This window comes from Astatotilapia calliptera, chromosome 4, assembly GCF_900246225.1.
Source record: "Astatotilapia calliptera chromosome 4, fAstCal1.2, whole genome shotgun sequence".
NCBI classification, from domain to species: Eukaryota; Metazoa; Chordata; class Actinopteri; order Cichliformes; family Cichlidae; genus Astatotilapia; species Astatotilapia calliptera.
Window position 1 is genome coordinate 2,719,320 of NC_039305.1, and position 26,598 is coordinate 2,745,917.

The 26,598-nt window shown below is 42.0% G+C and overlaps 1 long non-coding RNA gene across 2 annotated transcripts; it reads left to right on the forward strand.

The window, feature by feature from the left end:
* LOC113020223 (uncharacterized) lies at positions 1 to 22,218 on the forward strand. 2 transcript variants are annotated; one of them, XR_003272172.1, is made up of 7 exons: positions 1 to 29; positions 1,054 to 1,236; positions 1,621 to 1,741; positions 16,262 to 16,381; positions 16,522 to 16,664; positions 18,259 to 18,331; positions 21,001 to 22,218. It is a non-coding gene; the product is annotated as an uncharacterized LOC113020223 (long non-coding RNA). The 2 variants fall into 2 exon arrangements; XR_003272173.1 differs by lacking the exons at positions 18,259 to 18,331; positions 21,001 to 22,218 and having other exon boundaries at positions 16,522 to 16,878.
* Positions 22,219 to 26,598: the final 4,380 nt, after the last annotated feature.

The following is a 26,598-nucleotide window of genomic DNA, read 5'->3' on the forward strand; positions in this document are numbered from 1 at the left end:
GCCAAGAAGAGAGCCTGACGAGCCCAGTTGTAAGTAAGCTATTAAGACTCGACTGTACACCGTGTTCGTGTTTTCCTCCGAAAACAATAAGTTCCGTTGGAGTCTTTCAACGCCTCTCTCTGTCTCTGCTAGCAAAGTTGACCCACACAACAAAGTAAAGCTAGTTTTCAGCTACGAGCCGACAGGGACCCCGCCGTATTAGTCAGAGGTCCCTTTACTACAGTTCGGAGTCGCGGACCTTCAGTAATAATAATAAATCACACAGCAATAGTACATTCACGTTGTTGTAAAAAGCATGATAATATATTAAGTAATCCAAAGTATTCAGAATACGTTACTGTCATTGAGTAACGTAACGGAATACGTTACAGAATACATTTTGGGGCATGTATTCTGTAATGGAATACATTTTAAAAGTAACCTTCCCAACACTGTGCATGGCTCATTACAGCCTTCCATTCATTTTATTATATATGTAAATTCCAGTTTGCATGCACAAGGAGTGACTCTATCAGCGTCTATTAGCGCCTCTCTGACTGTTCGTCTCCACGCACTACATGAAATAACCTTGCAGGTTGTGCAAGAGAGTCCTGGAGCTCTGAGGAAGCAGAATGAGTGTGTAAATCTGAGCAAACCGGCTAAACGAGCACACGGGAAAATGTGGCAGGAAGCTTCAGGGAAGTTCACCGTGACAAGAATAAAACTAATATGAGTCTTTGGGGCTGAGAGAGACAGACTCATTTCCAGCTGATAAAACGGCCATTCCTGCTCGCTGCTCTCAGCTGTCCTTTTTATTGCATCACATAAAGCAGCACAAAAAAGTGTTTCCGGGAGAGCAGAGGAGCGGGCGTCTCATTTTTATTGGCCATTAGTTTATTTTTTCCACTCATCCAAAATTACTCTTTACTTCTGCTTGCTTGCCTCCCGTCTCCCTCCTTCCTCTCCTCCTCTCCTCATCCTCCCATACTTCCATCTCCTTTGCTCAGCGTCTTTGACATTCCAGGAATTACACTGGATCAATATGATGTTATTTATCTGTCTGTGTTTTGTAAGGAGTGAAATGTAGCCGCCCTCCTACGCAGCCATCAAAACCCAGCGCTCTCGTCTCACTGGATGTCATAATTTATGACACGCTGGCATCATTTTTAGTCACAGCAGGCCGTCTGCGTGTGGAGAAGAATAACGTCACTTGATTTATGACTTGCTGCACAAACGATCCCTTTGTGCTACTTTCATGTAAGTGCATGAAATCTTTCACATTATTAGTTCTTAATTGCAATAAAATAACATTGTTCAACTTTCTGATGCACAGATTGAACAGATCTGCCCAAAATCTGTTACTATAAGAGACAGACGTAGCCACTCTGACATCACATTAGTTATTAGTGGATCTGCATTATTTTCATTTTTATTAAGCTTTAGCTGCTTCCACCACAGAGACAGTGGAGGGCCAGCTTGGTGTGCTGCATGAATACCTGCTAATTATTAGCAAACCCTAATGACTTGAACCACATCTGGACTCAACTGCAACCACCAGAATAAAAGTTTAACACATTTACTGCAGTTCTGACTGAATTAGCAGGCAAAAATGCAGAGTTTTGTTTTCATTTTTCTCCGCAGGTTTCAGACATGAGGGAGGCATCTGCACACGAGAAGAACAGGATCCACGAGCAAATACACAAATACAAGGAAAACAACAAGAAGCACCACCAGTGCACGGCGGGGGAACTTTAAGTAGCAGGTAAGCGATTGTTTCCAGTAGGAGCAGGAACGCTGGAGGAAGCTCCGCCTCTGAAACACACGAGCCGGCCAGGTGAAAAGAAAAGAAGTCTGCACAGGAGGTCACATGATGCATGCAAATAAAACACTAGACTTCAAGCAGCAGCACGGTGACACTACTCAGATTACCGCTCACGTGCAGAAATCATCAGCTTACATCTCGAAACCTTAAAAAATTATGTGAGCTACACAAAAACAGGCTGCGAACATGTTGATTTCTGCCTTAACATGCGAGTCTGCCAGGATTGATCCACCTCTGAAGTCACCCCCATGTGGTCATTAGAGGAACTACAGTTTTGGTTTCAGCAAAAGTCTTGGTAGTGAGAGCAGGTGCACTCATTTTCTATCAGACACATGTTCACAGGTGAAAGATTGTACAGCAAACTTTCTTTAAATGCACTTGAGGTGACTTCAGCCATTATCTGCTCAGTATTGTTGTAATGCGGTACGTCGTAAACTACTTTCTGCTGTTAGTCACAAAATGTGCCACTAATCAGAGTATCACACTTACAGATAGGAGTTTGGAGACAAGCCCACGAGTCTTTGCAATAAGAGGAGCCGGTCAAGGTTGTTTGGGGCACCTTTGGAGGTTTTCTGCACGCGCTTAACTGGACAGAAACTTTGAGGCAGACCTACAATATGCTGGAGAGATTATACATCTCATTCGGCTCGGTAACTGTTCGGGATTCCCCGAAGAGGGACTACCTTACTTACCCTTCTGCCGCGAGCGCAGGCTCCAGATAAGCAACAGAAAATAGATGAATCAGAGCGGCACAGAATACAGCGGAGTGGTACACAAGCACAAAACACAGCTTTCACCAGCAGATAAGCAAAAGGCTTCCCAGAGTCAGCGATATAATGTGGTCCCTAAGGACAAAACACATACTGTACAAGGGAAAAGCACAAGCATATATGGGAAAAAGCTTCAAATGTTTAAAATGCAACAAGTAAAAATGCAAACAGAGAAAAGCACATGCAAAGAGAATGACGCTTCAAAGGTGGGAGTGATGGTTGGTGTGGGGAAAAGATTTTAACATAAACTTCACATGTCAAACCGAGCAGGCAGAGACCAAACACAGTTTCATATCAAAGGAACATGTTGGTTACTTCATGAGTGTGACCCTGACAGTGAGATCAGCTCTCTCAGCCGTCCCTGTTCCCAGAATAAAGCTGATCCTGCAGATCGTGCACGACTCCTCCACAACCTTCACTTTGGTTCTATTTATGACTGTTATTCATGCTTTTATTTTGAAGTATCCCACATTTCTGTATTCATTAGATGTAGATCCACTTTATTTCTAGGTTTTAATTCCACCTCGTTGAAATCTACACGAGCGTTTTCTGTTAATCGTGTTAACCCTATTTTTAAATGTTGTTTTTTTTTGCAGACAAAGTCATCATTAATGATCCCAAATCTGCAGTGTACACGCACTCAGGTGCATCATGTCCTGCTCCAAATCAAGCGCTTGAGGTGAACCTCGTATATTCGGTCTTGCAGATGATCGTCTCTTGTCTCTGACCTTATGAAGTAATCATTACTGTCCTTTTAAATCTCCTTAACCTCAGACCTCACCGTTCTGACTGCATGCATGCAAACACAGTTATTCGATTGATTGTGTTACATTTCAGTCCCTGTCCCTGCGTAGCACTGTGACGACTCTGCACTGTGATGCACACACAACGCATAATAAAGACATATGAATATGTATTCATCATCGTGATTACACTCGTGGCATGTAGTCTTTGAAATAGATGTAACTTATTAAGTCTGTGCACTTAATCAGAGTTTTTCCCTCTGCACAAAATCACAACTAGACTGAAATTATTTTCTTATTTTAATCAACACAAGGTCAGTGTAGATTAGAATTACATATTAGTCGTTTGATTTGCTTGGGAGGATTTTCTAACCCCTGATTAGACTAAGGCTCTTTGGTTTAAATTTGGTTGGCTGAATATTGGGGAAGTTGGTTGCATGTAAGAGGCGTTTTCTCCTTTAGGAGCGCCTCTTTTGCTATTTTTACCCTCAAGTTAACCAGATGACCCCAGCGCTGCTCAGGAGGGTGACTGACGCCGTGGAGTCGATAAGATCGATGACCTGAAATGTTATAAAAAGAGTCAAAGGTCAGTTCTCCTTCCTGTTAAACACGACTGGGGTAATTAGATATTGGAAGCAGACCTCCTCCTCATTGGTCCATGAAGATGTAATTTGGTGACGGCTGGATGAACAAGAGGCCAATTTCCTGTGGAACTTTCCGTCTTCATTGACCAACAAGCTTCATCTTCTCCAGTGATTGCTTTTCAGCAGAAAAAGATCTGCTTCATGGGCAGTGAATTGATGAGGTAACAAGTCACGGCAGGAATCATTAGACGGGTGCCGGACACTGTACCAGAGGACAAACACGAGACACCGTACAGTGAAGCCAAAGGGAAGATTTGCTTCACCATATTTTCTAGTCTAGTCTTTAATTTTCTGCAGCAGCTGCTCTAAGACTGTATTCTTTTTTTTCAACCTCTTCATATTTTTCTCATGGAACATTTTTATCTTATCTAAGGTGCAGAAAACCAGCGCTTCCTGTACGCCTCACAGATATCCATAAATCTGATTGGTCAGAGGCTGCTGGGCCGTCCCTCTAATGTGAACCCAGTTTGCTAAGTTAACCACGGGAAACGCTGGTTAAGTTGGAGAACTGATAACCAGCTATATGTCCTGATGTAGAGAGGATGTCTGCACTGTTTTGTGCGGCGGTCTTCCATCTGTGTAGATGGATGTGTGGCGAGGTGACAGGACACTAACTGCACGTCTAATGGCCACTTTAAACTTCCAAAGTGAGTGAAGTTTACGGCAGAAATAAACATTTTTATAACCTGGTACAAAAACTTAAAAACCATACAGGGTGAATATTTTCACAACTTTTATATTTAACTTGCCAAATGTCTTCAAGTGGTCTCCAAAGTGTCCGTACTCGACCTCCAGACCGCGTTTATGGCCATTTGAAACACTTTTTAGTGTTTCTATATGACAGCTCAGTCATCCGCTCTGTAGTTAATTGTTAAAAACATATCTATGAGTCTGTGTAGGTGTTTGTGTTTCTGCACAACAGTCTGTGGATGTCGCTAACATTAGCTGATACCTGATCACATGACCCTCTGCTCCAAAACCCAAACAGGAAGCTTCAGCATTCTTCTACCACAGAGGCACCTTGTCTCCGTCCTCTTCAGATAATACCGATCCCACTTTGCAGTCTGACTTTTATGAGCGGGAAGTTGCATTCAGGGACTTCCATCCAGCTTTTAATCAAAGCAGCAGCTGTGGTTAGTTTGTGGAGGAGGGAGGGCAGGTCTGGGCTTCCCCTGGGTAATCAATTTGCAAAGGCAGATGCTCAGCGGGGCACAAACTTCTGTGGCTTACAACAGCTGTTCAAAGAAATACTTATCACGAAACAGTCTTTCTTTTTCTGGTATCATTTATCATTTATTCACAGTGAAAGTCACAAACACCAGCAAAGGTCAGGATGGCATATTAATGACAGATTAGCCCAGTGCATCGCTGCATAATTCAACACATATTTGTAGCTGTTGCTCTATTATAATTTGCAGCTATTAGCCTGCACCTTGCGCCTTCATCTGGTTCTCTTGCAGATGAGCTTAGGCGCCTGAAGTCCATTTCTCATGCCGCACCTCCAGTTATTGGACAGGTGGAGACAGATGGCGCGATGCTGGCGGCCAGTCAGAAAAAGTTTCCTGGATCTTGGACACTGATGAATGAAGCAAACAAAGCATCTGCAAGCGAACAGAAGAATCCGCGGCTTCATCAAAGAGTCAAAGAGGGAGCGCCGAGGAACAAGAAGTCAAGTCATTAGAGTAAATGACCAGATTTAATGTGCTGAAACATTCATCAGCACACAGAGGGCCATCTGTCCGTACCTGTGTGACACTCCAGCGCCTCACATCCCTCCAGCTCCCTGTTTACCAGGCTGAAGCGCCACTTTTACGCTGTTTCATTACACTCAGTTTAGAAACTGATGAAGTAAAAAAAAAAAAGAAAGAAAAAAAGCAATTATGGAATGTGTTGGAATTTAAATAAGGCATTAAATCTCAGGATGACCTCATGAATTTTGTTGTACTTTATATTATTTAAGAAAAGGATTAATCTACCTGTTATTTGAATATCTTGATAAATAGCTGTTGTTTAATGTTAATGGCAAACCCTTTTACTTTATTCTGTTTCTATTCTTAGAATAGAAACAGGAGTGCAGGGGAAGGGGCTGAAAGACTTTCTATGAGCCCATAGAAGTGGGCTGTAGGGGCTTTGCAGGATGATCACTCTGCAAAGTCCTCGGCCGGCTGGGCAGCCAAGAAGAGGGCCATCCAGGCTGTGAGTGAAGCGGCAGAGAAAGCCACACGGTGGCTGTGGATCAAGAGGGCTGATCCGTGGGTAGCTACTGGTGCACAAGTCGGGGCCTGATCACCCCCGGCTGGGTCGCCTTCGTGATTCATAGCTCTAAATGATCTTTATTTATCTCACTGTGTGTGAAACGAGCCATTTAAGGCCTCCCATTAAACATACTTGCATCAGATTGGCTGCCGCTCACAGAAGGCTTGAACGGGAGGTGGGTGGGGCTTCACAGCCAGAGCTGAGTACTTAGGATGACCATATTAGGGATATCCCCTCTCTGCAACGTACTGAAGAGCCAATAGTAGAAAAAACTGTATGAGAGTGATGCAGAGATTACCTGTACAGACAGTGACCTCATTATTTGAAACCTGAAAATAAATAAATAAAAATAATACATGTAACATGTAAATGTACTGAAGAATTTCTGATGGGCAGGCCATAAACAAGAAGACAAGGGTGTAGACCAGGGGTGGGCAATCTCAGTCCACGAGGGCCGGTGTCCTGCAGGTTTTAGATCTCACCTTGGGTCAACACACCTGAATCACATGATTAGTTCATTACAGGCCTCTGGAGAACTTCAAGACATGTTGAGGAGCTAATTTAGCCATTTAAATCAGCTGTGTTGGTTCAAGGACACATCTAAACCCTGCAGGGACACCGGCCCTCGTGGACTGAGATTGCCCACCCCTGGTGTAGACTATTAGTTACTAAATAAAAGGGATTAAATAAGCTCAGTCTCCTGTTTGAACATGTAAGTAATTTATAATTATTATTGCTTTGTTTTCCTTTCGCTTTGTTTGTTTGTCTCTTTTTTCTCTGTTGTTGTTTTTATTCTATTTTAACGCGTTCAAAGATTCAACACAATTACAAGATGCTGCACTAAAATAATGTGAAGTTTAAAACAGTTCTTGTGAGAATAAACTCTGATCAGCTGGCAAAGTGAGCAACGGTGGGCTCGCCTCTTCATTAACGCAACACAGCACAGAGGCTGTAACCGTGGCAACAACACCGTGTGACTGTGTGTTCATATGATGTGTTTTTGAACATGAGGACGGCCTACATGATCTTAATCCGGTTATTTGACTGTTGTGGCAGATTGGTGTTCGTTTGCATTTAAAAGGAAGCGTTCACACCGTCAAACCTTCGCTCTGCTTGCTCACCTTCCTGCTATTGTTTGTTGCCTCTGTTTGTTGGTGTCTGTGCCTTCTGGATTGTTGGTGATGTAACGGCGTTCGTTGTTGTCTGCGGCGCTAATTGTCTGCTTGATAATGTCCTGCATCAGTTGCACACGTTGTACTCGTTCATGCTTGCACTCCTGTTTTGGTTTGCTTTCTTGTGTACTAATAAAAACGCCCCAGCTTTATTGTTGTTTTAATGTTTCAACATCTGGCCAAGCGGGGGGGAATTAGAACATTTGCAGTTTACTGTTGATTAATGTTCATTGTCCCTGAAAAATAAATGAAGGAAAACTATCGGCACTGAGTAAGAAAACAACTAATTTATACCAAGAACACTCAGATATGGATGTTTGAGTTTGCAAATCATCTCTTGAGTAGATCAAAGCTGCACGGTACATTTGCTCTTAACTCAGATCCTCTAATATACTGTTAGAAAGCTGAGTATATGCCTTTCCTCAGAGTACCCATGCAGAAACTGTTAAAATTAGTCATTCTATTGCTATTTTAATGTGACCCCTCCTTGTTAGCCTGCTTGGTAACTGCAGATAACTCCTGGGTTGCAGGGAGCGAGCAGGACTCAGGAGAATTATCTTTGCGTTCTCTAAAAAGTAAAAATCCTCAGAGTTTTGTGCTCTGCGGAGCTGTGACGCGATATAAAGAAAACCTCTGACCTCGTCTGCAGTGACTTTCAAATGTTTCTACTTCCTCTGCAAAAAATAAATAATGAATAAAATCCGAGTTAGTGGGGAAAGAGTCAAGAGGGCGAGCGAGGAGGGAAGGAATTTGTGTAGAAAGAAAGACCTGTGGGACCGAAGGTGCCGCAGAGGGCAAAGTGTCAGGACACACTCGGCTGCTTTTGTCAGAGGACGCACACACACACAAACAAACAAATGCACACACCGACACCAGAGATCTATTTAAGTGTCAGCCCCACAAGATGGAGATTAAACACCCAGCTCCTCTGTTTGCTGATAAAAAGACCCTCGCTCTTTCAGTCTCTCCCTCCTCATTCTGCTGAGGGAAATTGCTGTTTGAGTGCTTATTGTTTTGCTCATTGAGCTGTCTGCTTCCCTTATCTGTCTGCTGACCACTCTGAGAGGTAAACAGAAACACTGGCTGCAGTGTCTTCCTCTATCGGATCATCGCTGGGACTCAGTGTTAACCGAACCCATTACTGAACTTTAAGTTGTCGACACAACACTAAGTGCTGCGGTACTTGTGCAGAAGTTCCATCCGACTGATGGGGAAGTATATTTAACAGAACACGTGCACGTCAGGATAATAACGATTTTTGTTTACCCTGATCTAGGGCAGAATTTGTGTTGTAAGGAGCTGTTGTGTTATGTGCATGTGTGTATAGTTCCTATGTGTATATGTGAAAGTGTAAAGATCACTGACCCCAGGAAGAACAGATGCTACATGGCTGCATTTAATGGGTACCTTAACCCTTTAAGACCTACCATAGAACCAAGTCCGCCAGAGCTTATATTGTATTTTTACATGCTGTAGTGCCAAGTTGCTATACATCAGTACAACCATTACAGCCTAAATTATAATAATATGTATGCATTAAGTGCATAGTAATTACATAAATTGCAAAAAAGTGCAATAAATTACAAAAAAGTCGTTTTTGTTTTTTTAACATATATTTCTAGCTAGAGAAATTTAACTCATTCACTGCCATTGACGTCTATACCCGTCAATTGCAGTGAATGAGTCAATGGGTTTAACTCATTCACTGCCAATGGCTGGCAGTGAATGAGTTAAGAGGCTTATCCCTCAAAACTGTAAATACAAAAAAGTTGCACAAAATAGTTTCCCACCACAGGAAATTTATTTTGAGTGTCTTCATAGTTTTATTTTTGAAATACACCAATTTTTATATACTGCAGGAAAAATGAAAATAAATATTATAATGCAAATTTGCAAAAAAAACCCAACAGCATATGCATCAAAATAAACTATTTCCAGCAGTGCAATATGAGTCCTAAGCATCCCAGAAACTATTCAGAAATGCATAGAGTCAAAGATAACTTTTAAAAACACCAGTATAGGCTCATGAGGCCCTGATGGTAAAAAAAAAAAACTACATTTCCGCTAAAATGACATCACTTCCGGTTTCGGGCAGGTAATGGCGGACATGCAAAAGTTCGCGCTGACGTCTATTCCAAAGTAGGAAGTGTTACAAACAGCTGATGGGATCGGCAAAGCGTGTTTCTGGAATATTATGTTTTTGTTGCTGCAAGTGCTTTTTATGCAGTTTTTGCAAAGCTGTACATGGAAGGAAACTGTGACCGAGGACAAGCTGATGGCATAAGATGTAAGTACAACTCCTCCGGTTTCATATGCAAAAAAAATTATTGCGCTAGTTTATGTGGTTGCAGACCTACCAGGATTTAAAAATAGTTGCAAAACAGAGCGTGCCCGCTCCAACCGGCTTTAAAGGTTGGCTTGTGAACCACTTGCAGTTAAAGATATCAGCCAGTAAGGCCACCAGCTGGTTGGTGAGTGAAATCAGTTTAACTGGATGCTGCACCAAAAACCTTCCTTTCATTATCATGACAGCAGCTGATTGGTTTGTATGGAAGATGTCAGCTTGCCTGTAAACACCATCACCAAATAACCAATGAGCATAGGAACTCAAACCAGAAATGGAAACTGTTTGCTTACAAAATAAAAGCTCTGTTTTCCTGCTGAAACCAACACATTTTAAAAGGTGGATTTGACGGGCAGGTGGGTGCAGCTGGCTGTCAGCTGTTGGTGATATTTGGAGAAGTTTCTCACAATTATCTGTCAAAAAAATCTGGTTAGCTGTTCGGTGATCTGGACGAATGAAACAAGTCTGTCTTCTCGTTTTTGTCTGTAACTTCTAATATCATTCTCTGACGGGCTAACTAGCATTAGCTGATAATTTAGGGGGACATCCTCCACGTCTGGCTTAAAAAATTAAAATAAAAATCCCACTAACAGAACATTTCAGAGTTCTTACTGCCATCTTTTATATACAGCCTATGATGGTGTGGTGGCATGGGGAGGCAATTGCACTGTACTGCAAGAGGCAAACCAGCGATGTAATATAACATTTTAATATAAATAATGTAAAAGTTTTCCTCCAAATAGCTACTTTGTACCACTAAAACAAACTTTGCAAGCTCCTGCACGGACATATCTACAAACTCTGTTTACAAACACAAATTTATTTAAAATGTTTTAATTTGTTTCCAGTTTCGACGCCGATTAAATGCGACGCTCTAATTAAACAACATCCAGAGAACAATTTACGCCTCGGGGGCTCCACAGCCAAACAACACAAAGTGAAAAAATCACTGTGTTTGGAAATAATGTGTTGTTTTCTCAGATTATTATTGTAAAGCATAACAGATCAGCAGGTAATCTGTGCAGTCGCAGTAAGAGCCTGGCTGTGTGCAAACTTTCTACAAGTAAATGAGGAAACAATTTGCTCTGTGTGTCTCTTTAAATAAAAGGAGCTAGATTTATTTACTGTTTTATGCTTTACACTCATGGATGCCCTCTTACCAGTGAAGTGCAGGGTGGGATTGGGTTTTGAGGGTGTGGGCTCTCTTTTGCCTGTGACAGTTTGTTTTTCCCCAGAACATCATGGCTCATATCATTCTCCGATGCTTGAGCTCGCTCCACTTTTATATCCAGCACAAAATGGGCTGCAAATTGAAAGGCTTTACAGGTAGTGTGTGGTGAAGGTCAGGGTACCTGAGCTCTCAGAGATGTGGGGGTTTGTACGGGATAATTTCTTTGCAATAGGGAGGACTGAACACATAAATGGTTTCTACTTTCTCGCTGATTTCCTCTGGGGAAATTTCCACTTCAGAGAAGAGTGGCCATAAACCTACAACTCCTTACCTCTCTCGTGCAAACTATTCATCTCTGGTTTGATGTGTGGGCGTCTTTTTATGTGTTTTTTCTTTTTGCTGTTGTTGCTTTTTTGTATTTTATTATGTTTCTTTTGTTGCACACAGTAATGTGAAGCATGTGATGTACAGCATAAATGTATGCTTTTCTTTTCTGTGTGAGGAAGAAGATTAATGTTTGCCCTTGGAGAAGAAGGTTGGCCGTTTGGGGTGAATTTTACAGCAAGCATAAAGGAGAAACCATTTAAATGTTTTATGCAAATGTAAGCAGGGGAAACTGTTTTCTTCTTAGAAACAAGATCACACAGTAGTCCAGAGATAAACGACACAAAAAAGCCGTGCTTGTTCTTTTATACTGTTTTATTTTATGCAACAAATGCAATATTATAAATAAAACCACAACAATCAGATGACCCAGAGCATTCTCATTCCCGACACGTAACACACCAACGATTTGTCACGTCCCGAGGTGTCCCATGGAAATGCAAAAGGTAACCTTCCACGTCCCTATGATACGCCCGATTGTGGATGGAATCCAATAGAATGACGCTCCCGGCGGTAACACGCATTCCAGCCGTGTATTCGAGCCCTAACCTTAATCCTAACCTTAACCACAACCTTAATTGTGTTAGATTTGTGCTTTCCAAAGCGATTCATAATGAGAACGTAAAATAAATGTACGTGTGTAGATTCAGTCCAAACGGTTCTCATGTTTCCTCCTGTTTCCGAACGCGTAACATAGGAAAGTGTTGGGTGGCCAAAAGCGTAACATACTGACAATTTGTCACATAGCACATATGTTACACTTTGGGGGTAAGAACATGTTGGATGAGCCCATATGAGCAAGTGCTTTGGCGACAGTGGAAAGGAAAAACTCCCTTTTAACAGGAAGAAAACATTTTGGTCCCATTTAGAATGAAATAAATGATAAAGAAGGGTATGATTCCCAATCCCAGTCCACGAGGGCCGGTGTCCCTGCAGGTTTTAGACATGTCCTTGATCCATCACAGCTGATTTAAATGGATAAATGACCTTCTCAACATGTCTTGAAGTTCTCCAGAGGCCTGGAAATGAGCTAATCATGTGATGCAGGTGTGTTGACCCAGGGTGAGATCTAAAACCTGCAGGGACACCGGCCCTCGTGGACTGGGATTGGGGACCCCTGATTTAAGGTGTGGCTGTATTGGATACTCCCCCCTCACTTTTCATGTCGAGCTTTAAAAATCCAAGATGGCCACAAACGATTGGGTGACATGACTGTACCTATGTCTTTTAGCCTATGGTTGCAAATTTTGCTGATTTCCAGGGAAAATTAGGAAATGATGTTGCTTTTGTGGTGAAGGGAAATATTAAAGTAATGTAGTAATGTAGTAGTAAAGTAAAGTAATCAGAAATATCAATTATAAACCTGCCGTGTCGTTTTTAGTCTGAATCTACTTTTTGAAGCAGCTTTGCCTGAAACTGTCTGAAGGAACCTCGCTGGCTGTTTGAAGCAGACCAAATACTTCGTCCTGCATGAATCACAACGGATTTATGCGGTCATTTTTCCTGTGTCTTGGCTGCACCGCATTTGGCCTTGTAAAAAAGAAAAAAATCAATAACAAAAATGATCAGGAGTCAACCATCTGTAATGTGTGTGATGGTGAAATCCATCGGCGAGCATCAGGATGAGTCGATTCCTTGTTGCCAGACTGCGGCCTCATTAACTCGGAAGTAGAAAACAATTCATGGATCAAGCCCTGCTGATGGATGACTTTGTCTGGAGGCAGAGGAAGCTGAGAATATGCTTTATGACATAAGTACTTTAACTACATTTTCTGGCCTTGGAGATGGTTTTGAGATGTTGCGGGTACTTTATGATGTTGACACAAAGCGGCTGATGGATATCTGCTGAAATGACTGTTGTTGGTTCACGTTCCGCTTTGTTTATCAAGGGAAGATTTGCTGAGCTTGAATGAGCTTTTTCAGCAAACACAAACAGTCACACTGCCACAAAGTCACACAGATACATGCAGACACATCTGGGATCTGTCAGTTTGACTGTAGTGTGTGAGTGGTGATTCTGTAAGAGCGAGAGGGAAATACGGTCTTGACTTTATCAGGAGGGGATTTAAATGGACTTATAGATTGCTTGTGGATTTTACTACTACTGTTTCCTCCCACAGTCCAAAGACATGCACTTATTTGTTTTGGTTAACCATTGGTGATTCTATATTGCCCACAGAGTGTGATGGCTTGCCTGTCTCTCTGCATTGGCCCTGCTACAAACCGCCGACCTGTCCTCTTGTCCTGGGATAGGCCCCCTGGAGTCTGCATTTAAACAAACTGGACTGACTACAGATTGCAGGTTTAAGCACATGAGCACTTTGTTTGACCACATGAGTGTGTGGACTAAGTAGAAAATGATTCTTTTAGATTATTTACCCACTTAAATCTTAGACTTCGAACTTTTAGGACTAACACGATGAATGCATGAAGAGTGGTGGCTGGGCTCATCACAAGGGTTTTTTTCTATTGATCAAAGCGGCAGCTGGCTAAACTGCAAACACATCTGGATCCATTAACAGTGCTTACCTCATGTGCATCTGCATTGATTTTAGTTGCAGCCAGGCTGGTCACACAGTTACTTAGACTGATTTGAAATGAGCTTGAGCATTCAGACCAACAATGATTAGCACTGATTATGGGGCTTTGGGGGCGATTTAGGTTGATCAGTGGGATATTTGATTGATTAGAACAGATCTTTGGGAGGTCGGGGGATTTGGAGCAGGACTTTTTAGAATGATAGAAAGGAAACCTAAGCTTTCCACAAGGGGCACTGGACTGACAAGGTAATTTAGGCTGCCTGTAAGGACACTTGGGCATTTGGGTAACTTTGGGAAACTTGGATTGATTAAAGGGACAAAGCCAAGCTGAGAGGAATGGACAGAAAGGAAACTAATGTGTGACAAGAAGGGGATTTAGGATGACTGGTGAAAGAGGGAGCCACAGTTGTCTGGGACCAGCATCACTGCAGAAAGTTTAAAGTTTGAAGAGCAGATCTGTCTTTGACAAAGAGGCAAAGCGGTTATCTTTCACCATCCTGTCTGATATGAGCACCAAACCAGGACTGTTTGTTTAGCCTCACCTTTCATGTCATCACTGCCCTTGTCAGTCTTTTGCAGATAGAAGAAACGTGTCATATCATTCATGCATGTTCAGCGATTGGTAGATTCACTTTCTGCAGAGCGATCCTTTAAAAACTGAGGCGGAGGCTGTGAGGAAGCGGACGAGCATGTTGATATTAGACTTTCTTCGAGGGACATTAAGCTTGTATTGATTTTACCTTGATTACTTACAGACTTCTCAGTGTGCATACAAACAGTCTCAACAATGTTCCTGAAAATGAAGAAAAGGCAAACGAGTGAAATGGAAACAGGATTTTCTTTTTTTTTTAACTTGACCTTGGCTCTGTCTTATTACCAAAAAGGAAATAGCTCTCTTTAATGATCCGCCCCGTCCTTCTTTCATGTCTCTCTCATAGACACGGGAAATCAAATGGAGGAGGTAGGGAGGACCCCATTAAAGCACTCCCATTGCCCTTGAACTAGTCATTACCAAAGACATCAGCACATGATGAGAGGAAGCATGTGACAGGTGATATTGATCAGCTGATATGTTCAAAAAAAGCCAATATCCTCTCTACTGATCACCAACCCCGCCCACGATTTAGAGCTTATGCAGGCGGGCGGTGTATTCGGCATTGTGTCCGGCACTCGACAGTCAGGCTTTTCTTGCTGCTGTTTGTTTGAAGATCCTTCGTTAACCTCACACAGTACTACGAAAATCCAACTGAGATTCCAAAGAATCCAGTGCCATCAAGTTATCAGTCATTTTAGCGACTATATTTAACTAATAATTTATTCTCTGCAGACCATATTAACACTCGGCTCACATACGGAAACCTCAGTACAAACAAAGTCCTTTTCACAGCCCACTGACTTTTCATCCAATTAGCGTTGGCAGTTTAGCGGAGGGTATAATTCCATGACTTCTGTGCTTAGTTTAATTCGTGATTGAGCAATCTATTATTCAACTTTAGCGACACAAATAAATTCAAAAACCAACAAGCGTCCAACCGAAGTCAGGAAAACAATTTTCATGTGAATGCGTCACATGTGCACAGTGAACTGAGGCTGAAAGGAAGAAATTTAATGAAGTCAAAGTCTCATTATTGGCTCAGAGAAAACACACAAGCAGAAAAGGAATGAAGGAAAATTCCAAAAGCTGCGATTCCTTGAGGCTCCAAAGTGAGCTGTTTTCATTTAAAGTCACTTTTAGCTAAAAAAGAAAGCCTATATGGGCGAGGTGTCAAAAGTGTACCCCACGAAAAACAGGTACTTATTCAATTCAATTCAATTTTATTTATACAGCGCCAAATCACAACAACAGTCGCCTCAAGGAGCTTTATATTGTGAGGTAGACCCTTCAATAATACATACAGAGAAAAACCCAACAATCATATGACCCCCTATGAGTGACCGTGGGAAGGAAAAACTCCCTTTTAACAGGAAGAAACCTCCAGCAGAACCAGGCTCAGGGAGGGGCGGAGCCATCTGCCATGGGCGAGAGAAGAAGACAGGATAAAAGACACGCTGTGGAAAAACTTCATGGTGGAAGGAACTTTATGGTTACCACATCGATGTGTTGGATGCACTGGTTGTGGTTTAGACACAAACAAAGTTCAGACAGACCTAAAATTTGAAAACTGTGTGAAATACAAAACAATAAACAATAAGTACTGATAAACAAATAACAGCAAGTGATGACAAAGATGATGATCAGAATATAAATATAAAAGAGGACAGTCTGTAAAAACATGTTTTAGGAAGTGGCTCAAAGGAAGTTGTTCCAGCAGCACCTTTAGACTTTCGTCTATGAAATACTTTGAATGGTCTCCAAATTAATATGACGTGCTCCTTGGCACAAGACCCAAGCGTGCTTTAAAAGTGACTCTGAAAAATCAATTTTAAAACCTACAGGAAAGCAGCGGAGGGAAGCCAGAACCGAGGTGCTGTGATGCCATCTGCTAAAACCAGTAAGAAGATGAGCTGCTGGTTTCTGGACCAGTTGGCAGGACCTTCTAATTCAATCAAAACCCTGTAATCATTTCCAAATGATTTTTAAATGTCTCTTTTATGTTGTAGTATAACTACAATATTAACCACCACATAAATGTCTGTTCGGACACTCTTCTTTCTCATCTGTTGAACTCGGTCTCCTCATTTCTGTCCATCCTCAGCTCTCCAACACCTACCCTGGCCTCACTCTGGGAAAGTTTATGAAGTGTGAGGCGATTTATTCAAAGAGTGGAAGGCCTGAGAATCCATTTATGGAGTCACTTTATGGACGAGCACAAGACTCAGGAGGGCAGTAAGATGACGTGTGTGTACACAGTTATACACCTTCACGTGTCTGGAGGCTGTTCAGATGCAACAAAAAGAAAAATATAGTTTTCATACACCACTGACTCCATGCATCCATCCATACGTATCACAGGCAGCAGTCTGAGCAGAAAAGACAAGCCTAGGGTCATCCCGGCCACCTCTTCTAGCTTCGAGCCCTCAGACTACGTCCACACTAGCCCGGATAAATTTGAAAACGGCGTTTTCGACTGAAAACGCTCCGCGTCCACACTATCGTTTTCAGTCGTTTTCACAGAGTTGTGCGTTGACATTGAAACGGCCGAAAACGCTTACGTGCCAGTCCAGCGCATGCGTGAAACGCAAGACGATTCGACCTGCCTCATTTCTTTCTGCCGTTTATTTCCTTTCCGGCTCTTTGAAACGTCGCGGCAAATGTCGAGGAAAAGCACCGAGTTTTTTAAATGGACTAACAATGAGGTGGAGTTGTTGCTGCGAGTAACACAAAAGTACAAAGTTACAAAAGCAAGTGAGAATTAAAGAATTTGAAGAAAAGCTAGTCTGGTCACATGACTAAAATGTGTCATCATTTTCGAAAAGGCTCCGGGTTCGCTGTCCACACTGAAAATGGCGTTTTCAAATATATCCGCTTTGGAGAGCATTTTCAAAAAGCTGCGTTTTCCTTGAGCCAAAGCGGAGAGAAAAAGATGCGTTTCAAACGAAAACGTATAAGTGTGGGCGTGGCCTGAGTCTGTGCTGAAGCCTCATCCCAGTTCGACGTGCCTGACATACGTCTTGGTCTGTCGCTCAAACCATCTCCACTGGCTCCTTTCGCTGTGGAGTCCCTCTCAAACCGACTACTGACTGTATAAACTTGATGCTGCAGAGCAAATAGATGCCATGATGTTAGTGAATATGACTAAAAAGGAGGAGGGAGGAAAACTAGCCAAGGACATTAAAATCAATCATGTTTGTAACCGGTCTCAATTCGCTGCATCTTCACTGTTAATTGATCAGACTGTGGCATAATTAATGGCATGCCACTTTAAAGGAGAATAAAAGCTCATCAGTGTCACAAGGTAGCAAAGCTGCCTCATTGGCAGATACATGTGGTATTTTTTAAACAGATCACAAAGAAATTGATTATTAAACAGCATCTTTAGCAGATTCTGTTTGAATCATCGAGCTGATGGCATCATCGCCACCTTCACAGTGCAAAGATGCACTTGTAAACAGCAGGTGACTGGTCTGAAAGCCTGAGCCAGATGGCAAAATGTGGCTGGAGAAAGTGAATGATCAATGGTAGACCACAGAGGAAAGGCACGCGGGGCTGAGTGCGATCACATTTTCAAGGGTACACGTGTCACGTACCAGGGCTTAAAGGTCAGCTAGTACCAGTTTGTCCTCGAGGTGCAAGCTATTATTCAAAGAGCAGAGACGACACATTAAAGATAAAAATGCATAACAAACAAGCACAAGCATTAAAAGCTTGGGTAAAAAGAATGTGAGATGTGATTCACAGTAATGCGGAACATCAGTAAACTGAATATTAAAGCTTTTCTAAAAATAAATCAGTTTCATTTTTCTTCCTACCTGTTTTCATGGCTGCGCGGCAGCAGCTGCACAGGATGATGGGGCGGCTTCTTCCGACCTGGAGGTGCAGTGGAGGGTCTCCACATCCAGTAAGCGGTGAGGAAATGAAATGCATGAATATTTTATACCTTAATACGTCGACCGTCCAAATAACGTGTCCTAATAACTTGTGTTGACTTATGGCTTTGGGAGATTTTCAGGTTTTAACAGTAGCGGTCACACAGTAAGAAAACGAAGTGTAAGGTCAGCAAAGCTTTCAGTATGGTTGGCTGCTATAGACTGTATATAAAAGATGGTTGAATCCAGAGGAGAGCCATTTCACTTCCTTTTTTTCCCCATTTGTAGAACCAAGTCCTCTAGATCTTATCTTTACATTTTTACCTGCTGTAGTGACATTTTTAGAGCATTTCTAGTTGCTATACATTAATACAACCATTATATCCCAAATTTTAATAATATGAATGCATTCAGTTCATAGTAACTACATAAAGTGCAACAAACTGCAAAGAAACTGAACATCATTTTTGTTTTGTTTTGGGGTTTTTTTTTTTACACATTTTTCTAGTCACAGGGATTTCAGAGATATCTCTCAACAGAGATGGGCAGTAACGTGTTACAAGTAACGTGTTAGCAGTAACGCGTTACATCTATTTGAAAGACTGAGTGTAAACACACAAAATATTTTATTTTATGTGCTGGAATGTGCAGAAAATAGGTTTAAATGTTAAACTAATTTCTTCCAGTCAGAGAATGTTGCATATAATTAAATGTTTGCTTGATGCATAAAGTTAAAAGATTAAAACTAATAAAACAAGTTAAAAAAAAGAGACTTTTCCATTTGATTACATTTTGTATGATGGATTATGCAGAAAAAGTAGACTTGGGCTGAAAGATCTATCGCTTTATCACCTATTCAGGTTGTAAATCGTGTTTTTAAAAAGTAACTAAGTAACTAAGTAATTAATTACTTTTGAAAATAAGTAATCAGTAAAGTAATGGGATTACTTTTTGGGGAAGTAATCAGTAATTAGTTACTGATTACTTTTTTCAAGTAACTTGACCAACACTGTCTCTCAAAACTGTAAATGTTGAACTAAATGCAAGAAAATTGCACAAAATAGTTTCCAACCAGAGGAAATTTATTTTTGAGTGTCTTCATGACACTCCCAACAAACATTAGTAGTATTGCCAAAAGAAAAATGTTTACCCCTTGAAATTTACATTCTGGTGCTACAGCTCCAGAGAGCAGCATTATTACCTCCGTCTCCCTCTGAAACCTGAATTTTGACAGTTTGGTCGCTGCCATCTTGTTTCTTTGGAGCCAAAATGGATCATATGTGGTTTGACTGCTGTACTGTGGAGGACAAGAGAAAAGTGCAGCGGGTGGTGAGGGCGGCAGACCCCCCTCAGAGACATATACTGGCAGAAGTATCATCATCACCCTCGCACCCTGGACACTCACTTTTCTCTCTGGTAAACGCTGCAGGTCGATCAGGTCAAAGACAAACAGCCTCAATAAAAGTTTCTACCCACAGGCTGTCAAACATGCCTCCACCCCCACCTCCACCCTTCACTGTGCTGTTAACATTTATGGACATTTTCACTGTATTTATAAACCGTATTTATCATGATAGCAACCAGCCTACCTGTAGCCCTACCTCCTATTCATTGTGCGCTACCACCGATCACTAGCTCCTCATATTGCACCTGCTCCTTTATACAGCACATATAACTGTAACTTGCACATATGTGTAGATACTTATGTTATTACATACACTCTCAGTGTAGGCACCTCTTTAACTTTAAGTCTATTTTTTTGGTTTCTCTTTTTTCCCTCTTATTCTGAAGGAATTTTAATGTAAAAGTCTACACGCTGCTAACAGAGAGAAACTGTGTTTCATTGTTCTTGTAACAGTTACAATAAAGATCTATTCTATCAAGAGGATGTTGTGCTACGCTATCAGGAAGTCTCATTAGCTTAGTCGGCAGTTAAACACAGCTCAGCTCAAGCTTGTTATATATTCACTACTATATTCATAAAATAAAATCAGCATCAGAATGCTTTATTGATCCCTGGGGGAAATTATTTTTTTGTTACATTACATACATAACATTTTGATTGAGCATACATGCAAACACACAAGGACTCTTTTGATCTGCTGTTCTGAGTATTGCACAATTCAGTGCCTCCAAAACCACTGAGTAGTAATAAGGAGAACGTTGGAGTAGATTTTTATGCCTGAGCATGAAATCACAGAGCAGAGCAGCAGGTGGAGGTAGGCGACAGTGACAGTCATCTCAGAGTCGCCGTGGTGTGGTGATGGTGGTGAAGGAGACGGATGCAGGCTTCAGATGAGATCCTCGCACAGCCTGAAAGAGTGCAGGCCTGAAAGGCAAAGCGTCAGAATTACAATGAAATAAAAGACAAAGTCAGGGAGTGCTTGGCTCGCAGAAAGCAGGCAGATAGATCGTTGGACAAAAACAGTGATGAGGAAACTATTATTGAGGTGATTCTGACGGCACCAGAAAACCAGAGTGACAAAGAGAACTGAGCAGAGATAAAACAGGGGCGCAGCTTCCTTATGGAACACGGTCATACGCTTCATTTATAACTGGATGTTGATGAAGAAAAACTATTCCACACGAGATAAGAGCCCCATCGAACAGATTACATAATCTAATCTCAGCATGCATACCAGCACTGTCTGAGAGTGACAATGTTTCTGTGTCCATCATCTCATTCGCCTGCTGTCTTGGCACCACAGACCCTCACATGTGGCCCACCATCTTTTCCTGAGAGTACGCTTCAGAGGAAGGCCCCTGTGGGACGATGGCTTATCTGCAGGCCTTGGCTAACGAATGATGAAAAACAGGCACCATCACGGCCACCAATCTGCTCCAGTGCTCCTGGCCTGGGTACAGATGCCAAGGCATCTGCCACAAATAAAAGACCCAGGCAGACTGACGCCCGCAGGCCAAACAACCAGAGGCTGGTAATAGCGCGTCCCTGACGGGCTTACGGATCCATCCTCTGCAGACAGAAACAGAGTTAGTTGATTGTGGCATGACCACATTAGTAAATGACATGAGGACATGAGGACATCATTCAAAACTGTTTTGTTTTGACAAATGCTTGAATAATTCGTCATGTTTCACTCATGTTAAGGTAAAAGTGCACTCCATTGTTAATGTTCGTTTACAGATTGCAGGTGGAGCATCATACGACTACTTTCAGTCAGATAGAACAACAAAAACACATTCATAGTGACATTTCAGTCAATTGTAAATATACTTGTATGTATTTTGGGTTTCTGTTCTTCCACCTCCTGTTTCATTTTGCAATCCCAGCTTCTCATTCATTCCTTTACTTCCCCTGTTTGTTCCCTCTGGTTTTCTGCAACACCACTAGCAATAAGACAACCCCTCACCCCAGCATTTACACTCCCCCGCTTCTCTTTGTGCTTTTGCTGGATTGCTTTGTTTTTTTCCCTTGCAGTTCCTACACTGTATGCCTCCTGATTTCTTTTGATTCCAGTTCAGCTGTTTTCTTACTCTCCACATGTCTCTATCAACTCTCCTCCCGTTTGACCTTTTTGATTGTTCTTTAAACTTTGCCCTTTGCCTGGAGCTTGTTAATGCTGTTCGCTGAGATGAGTGGAAACCTGTACATGACTCCAAACGTGCCAGTTAAGGTTAAGATTTTGGACTATGAAGTTTGCTGCCATGCATTTGATTTCTGTGAACCGTTACAGACAGAGCTAACTAGTCTCCCACGCCTCCTTTGGGCTCTGTTCTTTAAGACTTACGAAAATGAACCTGATGACAGGAGACTTTGGCCGTTTGAGGGCTTTTTCACCTGCAGGGTGGGGTTTGAATCCCATGTGAAACCAATAAAAGAGCTGTGTTGGTGCATATGCTCATGTTTTCTCTGAGGGGAGAGCTGCAGACGACGGCTCTATTTACAGATTCTGGCAGTTTTTATTTAGATTTCTGACGCCTGCAGGTTTAATAATAAGAATGCATATGAACATAGAGAGCACTTTGTGTACGATAAGAGACAAAAACAGTTGTATTTTTGCCCTGTGATGATCCTAATGTTGAATAAAAAGCTCTGAAATACTGATCAGTGAGCGAACGCCATTCCTTTGATCCATACCTTTCTGCACCGTTGCATATTTTGTGCGTCCATTAGCCTGATTTACTGCACACTCTGACCTCATGTCAGCAGCTCACCCTGGCTTCGTCCCCTGGGAAGCACACAGTTAATAATGTTTATGGAGTGTATCCTGATGAAGTGACTCCACTCCATTATCACAGCTCCTTCCTGATGGCTGTCAAAGTCTGTCAGTCATGTGTCACGTAATCCATCAGTAAGGTAATTAAGAAAAGTAATAAATATGGTAATGTGAAATTAACCACCAAGTCATCATAGGGGAAAAACCGAACCCGACCCCGAGCCTGTATCTTGGAGACGTGACCAAAACTGCCTTTAAAAACCAAAAAAGGAAATTTTCTCATGCTGGAATTATTATTTCCTTTGTTCTCTGTTTGTCAAAATCACAGATTGTCAGAGTTAATGTTAGGGTCAGGGTTTGGGTCATTTCGATGGTGAATTAGACCTCAGAGGGTTAATATGGTTTGCGTGATTTCAGCGTGCAGTATAAACATATTTATTGAGATCAGAACATATCTTAAGACTGTTGTGAAGCTGTGAATGTTTTCACTGTCACGATCTTGTGATGACGGAGTGTAGGAACAGTGTGGAGCATGCTCACCTTAAAACACCCATCATCTTATCCTTTTTATTGTAATAAAGACCTCAATTTAAAACACAATCATCATGTTCTATTAAATTAAATTTGAACTCATGAACTAATCAGTAAGGTGTTTACTGACAGCCGGGCAGCTGGGGGCCGTTATCTATGAGATCCTGTTACAGAGAAAGCAGGTTTCAGACACTCCCGCAGGGACTTCACTTTCCTGAGCTTTGCAGACTTTTTGCAGCGTTTGCTCTCATTCTAATCTTTATTAACATTTTTGGATTTTTACAAATTCATATTTCTTACCTAAGCTTTATTAGTATTAGTCTTTCATGACCCATGCACGAGGGAGTTTGTTTCCACAGTTAAGTCATCCTGTGTTTGACTGATACACCTGCAGTGCAGCACCGACTGTTTGCACCTTGGAGCTCAGTTGCATCATTTCTCTTTGAATACTTTCATATTAAAAGGTGATGATTACCAGGCATCTTTTAAAGGTGACACATCTGACTTCCCCGCATTGATACCTTGGGAGGTGTGATGTGGTTAGATAAAAGCTCAGATATCTTTTTTTTATGTACCGTTTCTGTTATTTTGTCCACCCCCCCATGCTCTGTGGCTTTGTGTTTCCATCCACAGAGCTGTCATGCCTGCAGTGGAAGGGGAGTTCAAGGATTCATCAAACAAACAGCAGGCCTGAGGTCTCTGCAGAAACTGGCTCAGCTGGTCAGCTCGGGTCCACACATCACGGCTAAGCTAATGAGAAGGGCCTGGATGGGCCGTGTGTGTGTGTGTGTGTGTGTGTGTGTGTGTGTGTGTGTGTGTGTGTGTGTGTGTGTGTGTGAGAAGCCTGGCCATCTTCCAGCTCTTACACATCCAGGTGGTTTGATTAAACACATCACTAACACATTGTCTGTGGGTTGATCAGAAGGGTCTGGGAGGAAAACCGTGAAGGGTAAAGTAGATGCAGTAGAAACAAGCAAAGCAGAACCGAAACAGTGTGACCGACATTCTCTACCTTGTTGTGGACTCTTTTCCTTTACGGATGCAAAACTAGAAACTAAAAAGTGACTTTTTCTTTGCCGTCTTCTCGGCTCTGGTGTCTCGTGAGCTTGTTAAAGTGCCGTTTGTGTCCCAGCAGAACTCATTTGGTCATTGCGCACCATCAGATCTGATCTGATCTCTCAATAAGTTTCAACCATTATGGCCTTCGTTACTTCCTCCTCTCTTTCATTGTGACAAATCCTTGTTTGTTCTTTGTGCTAATTCAAGCTGAGGGATAGCACCTCAGGTTGCTCCTCCTGCTGTCTGCTCCTCCGTCGTGCCTCCTGACCGCCGCTGTGCCTGACCGGATCGGTACTGGCAGCATTAGTCTCAGGATTATCAGCCAAGACCTTGTTTGGCCCTTTGTCTGTTGTGATTGAATCTGCATTTTTTTTCAGTTGCTGCTTTATTTGATTTTCACTGCTTTTTCATACTTTTACATTTAACCAACTAAACTATTTTGATTTTTGGTTAGAATTCAGAAACTATTGTGGTTTGGGTTGAAACCCGTCTCATTGAGAGCTTCAGCTCAGTCACACGCTCCACTGCCAAAAGACACCGTGCTTCACGAGATGAAGGGCGAACGTAACTGACCTACAAGGAAACGGAGCAACAGAAAGTCCACGCTAGAGACTCGTGTTAATCCTGTTCTCGAGTGATCGTTAGCTTCTGCTTTTCATTCTTTCTGTCATCATAAGAGACATGACGGGGCGTAGAACTCAAAGAGCCTAAAACAGAACGCTAGATCGTCCCGGCTCTGCCACCAACAGCTTCCCAATGAGTGCGATGTTTCACTAACATGGGTGAAGCCGAGGTCCAGCACAGCTTCAACATATCCGCTTGTTTCTGGTTTAAAGTGTCCACGAGGTCGGCTGGCCTGGCACTTATTCAGTGCTGTGGTGGGATGAGCAGAGATTGTGATTGGCCTCTGGGCCACAAAGGAAACATATTTTTCTTCGTTTTAAACCTTATAATAGGTCATTTTTCTAAAAGCTCTAAAACTTTATTGTTGTTGTTTTTAATCCTCTAATTTTTCTGTCTGGCGACCATTAAAATTACAGCGAAGCCTATCTGCTAGGCTAGACTGTTTGGGTTAATGAGGTTTGGCCTTAACTGCTTTGAGGTGTTGCTGATATAGCAGCCAAGTGGACTTGCTTCTGGAAAGACTTTGATCAAGAGTGTAGACTATTCTCAGAGCGATCCTTTCCCTCTGTTGGATTGCAGGCAGACGGGACGCTTCAGTGACTCATTATATCTATAAAAGAGGACAGAGCTAGCTGGTTAGCATGCAAACCTAAGATACATTTATTATTTCAATACATAGATGTCTTTGCCTGTCATGCCGTCGGAGTCTGCATTACATGCATTTTGTTATTTGTTCAATGGTTTAAATGAAAAAAATTATAATTTTGCACCTTTATTTGGTTCATCCTTCATGCAAATAACCAAATGGAGTCACAGTGTGAAATTAATTGCTCTGTGATAGGACATCAGCACAGTGCCTGAGGCCTTTAGTCAACTTTTCTCTCACTGTGGATGCACATCAGCAGCTCAGATGTACCTGTGACTGTCTAATTTCAATATTTCCAATATGCAGAGGGAATCAAGAGTGAAATCGTATTCATAAACAATCCCCTGACACTAGATGTAATCTTGTCCAGTATTTATGTGATAAAAATTGGGAAATAAATGGTCTTGCATGGCTCATCCTTGTACACCCACCTTCTATGAGTTCATACATTTTAAATGGGAGTGAGAGGCAATGAATTTGTCACCAATTAAAGCACAGATCACAGAATTACTCAGTAATTACCGGCTCAGCTGAATGAATGCTGGCCAGTTCAAATACGTGCCTGTAGAGATTTACATTAAAGTTCCACCGAATGAGTTTATTCAGCCGAGACTCGATTCTCACACTTATTAAGTGCTTATGGCATTAATCTGTCTTTGTCCAATCAGAAGTCATGTTTCTATATGATACCGAGCCACAGTGAAAAGCACTCATCAGTCAGTGATATCAGCGAACAGCTCCCATTAGTGAGCACGGCATGCTGAGACGCAGCTATGCAGAGCGTTTAACCCAGAAACCACTTTAAAATATAATCAAAGCTTTTCTTTGGATACGCAGGAAACATTATGGGGATATCTGCTGAAAATGAGGAATAGAAATCAGGGGATCCTGCAGCTTATTACTATACTCCACGTCCTAATCACACAACACGAGGCTGCCTGTCTGTCAGGTGAAGTTCTGACACAGTTCTCTTCTGCTCCAGAGCCACAGATCGATTGCTCTCAAAGATTGTCGTTTCTACGTGTAATTGATCTAACTGTTACCTCCTTAAAATCCCATTTCTTTTATTTCTGTACTGTGAACACTAGTTTTCATTACTGTGAATGATTTCTGTGGCTCTGCAGACTGATTACTCACTGAAAATTCAGAAAGCCTGGTGCACTCTGCAGGGAACTATAGGAACCACGAATAAGGGAACCACGAATAAACAGAATTTTCTGCTCAAAGATTTTCAGAGGATAAACAGGCCCAGAGCACACAAATTAATT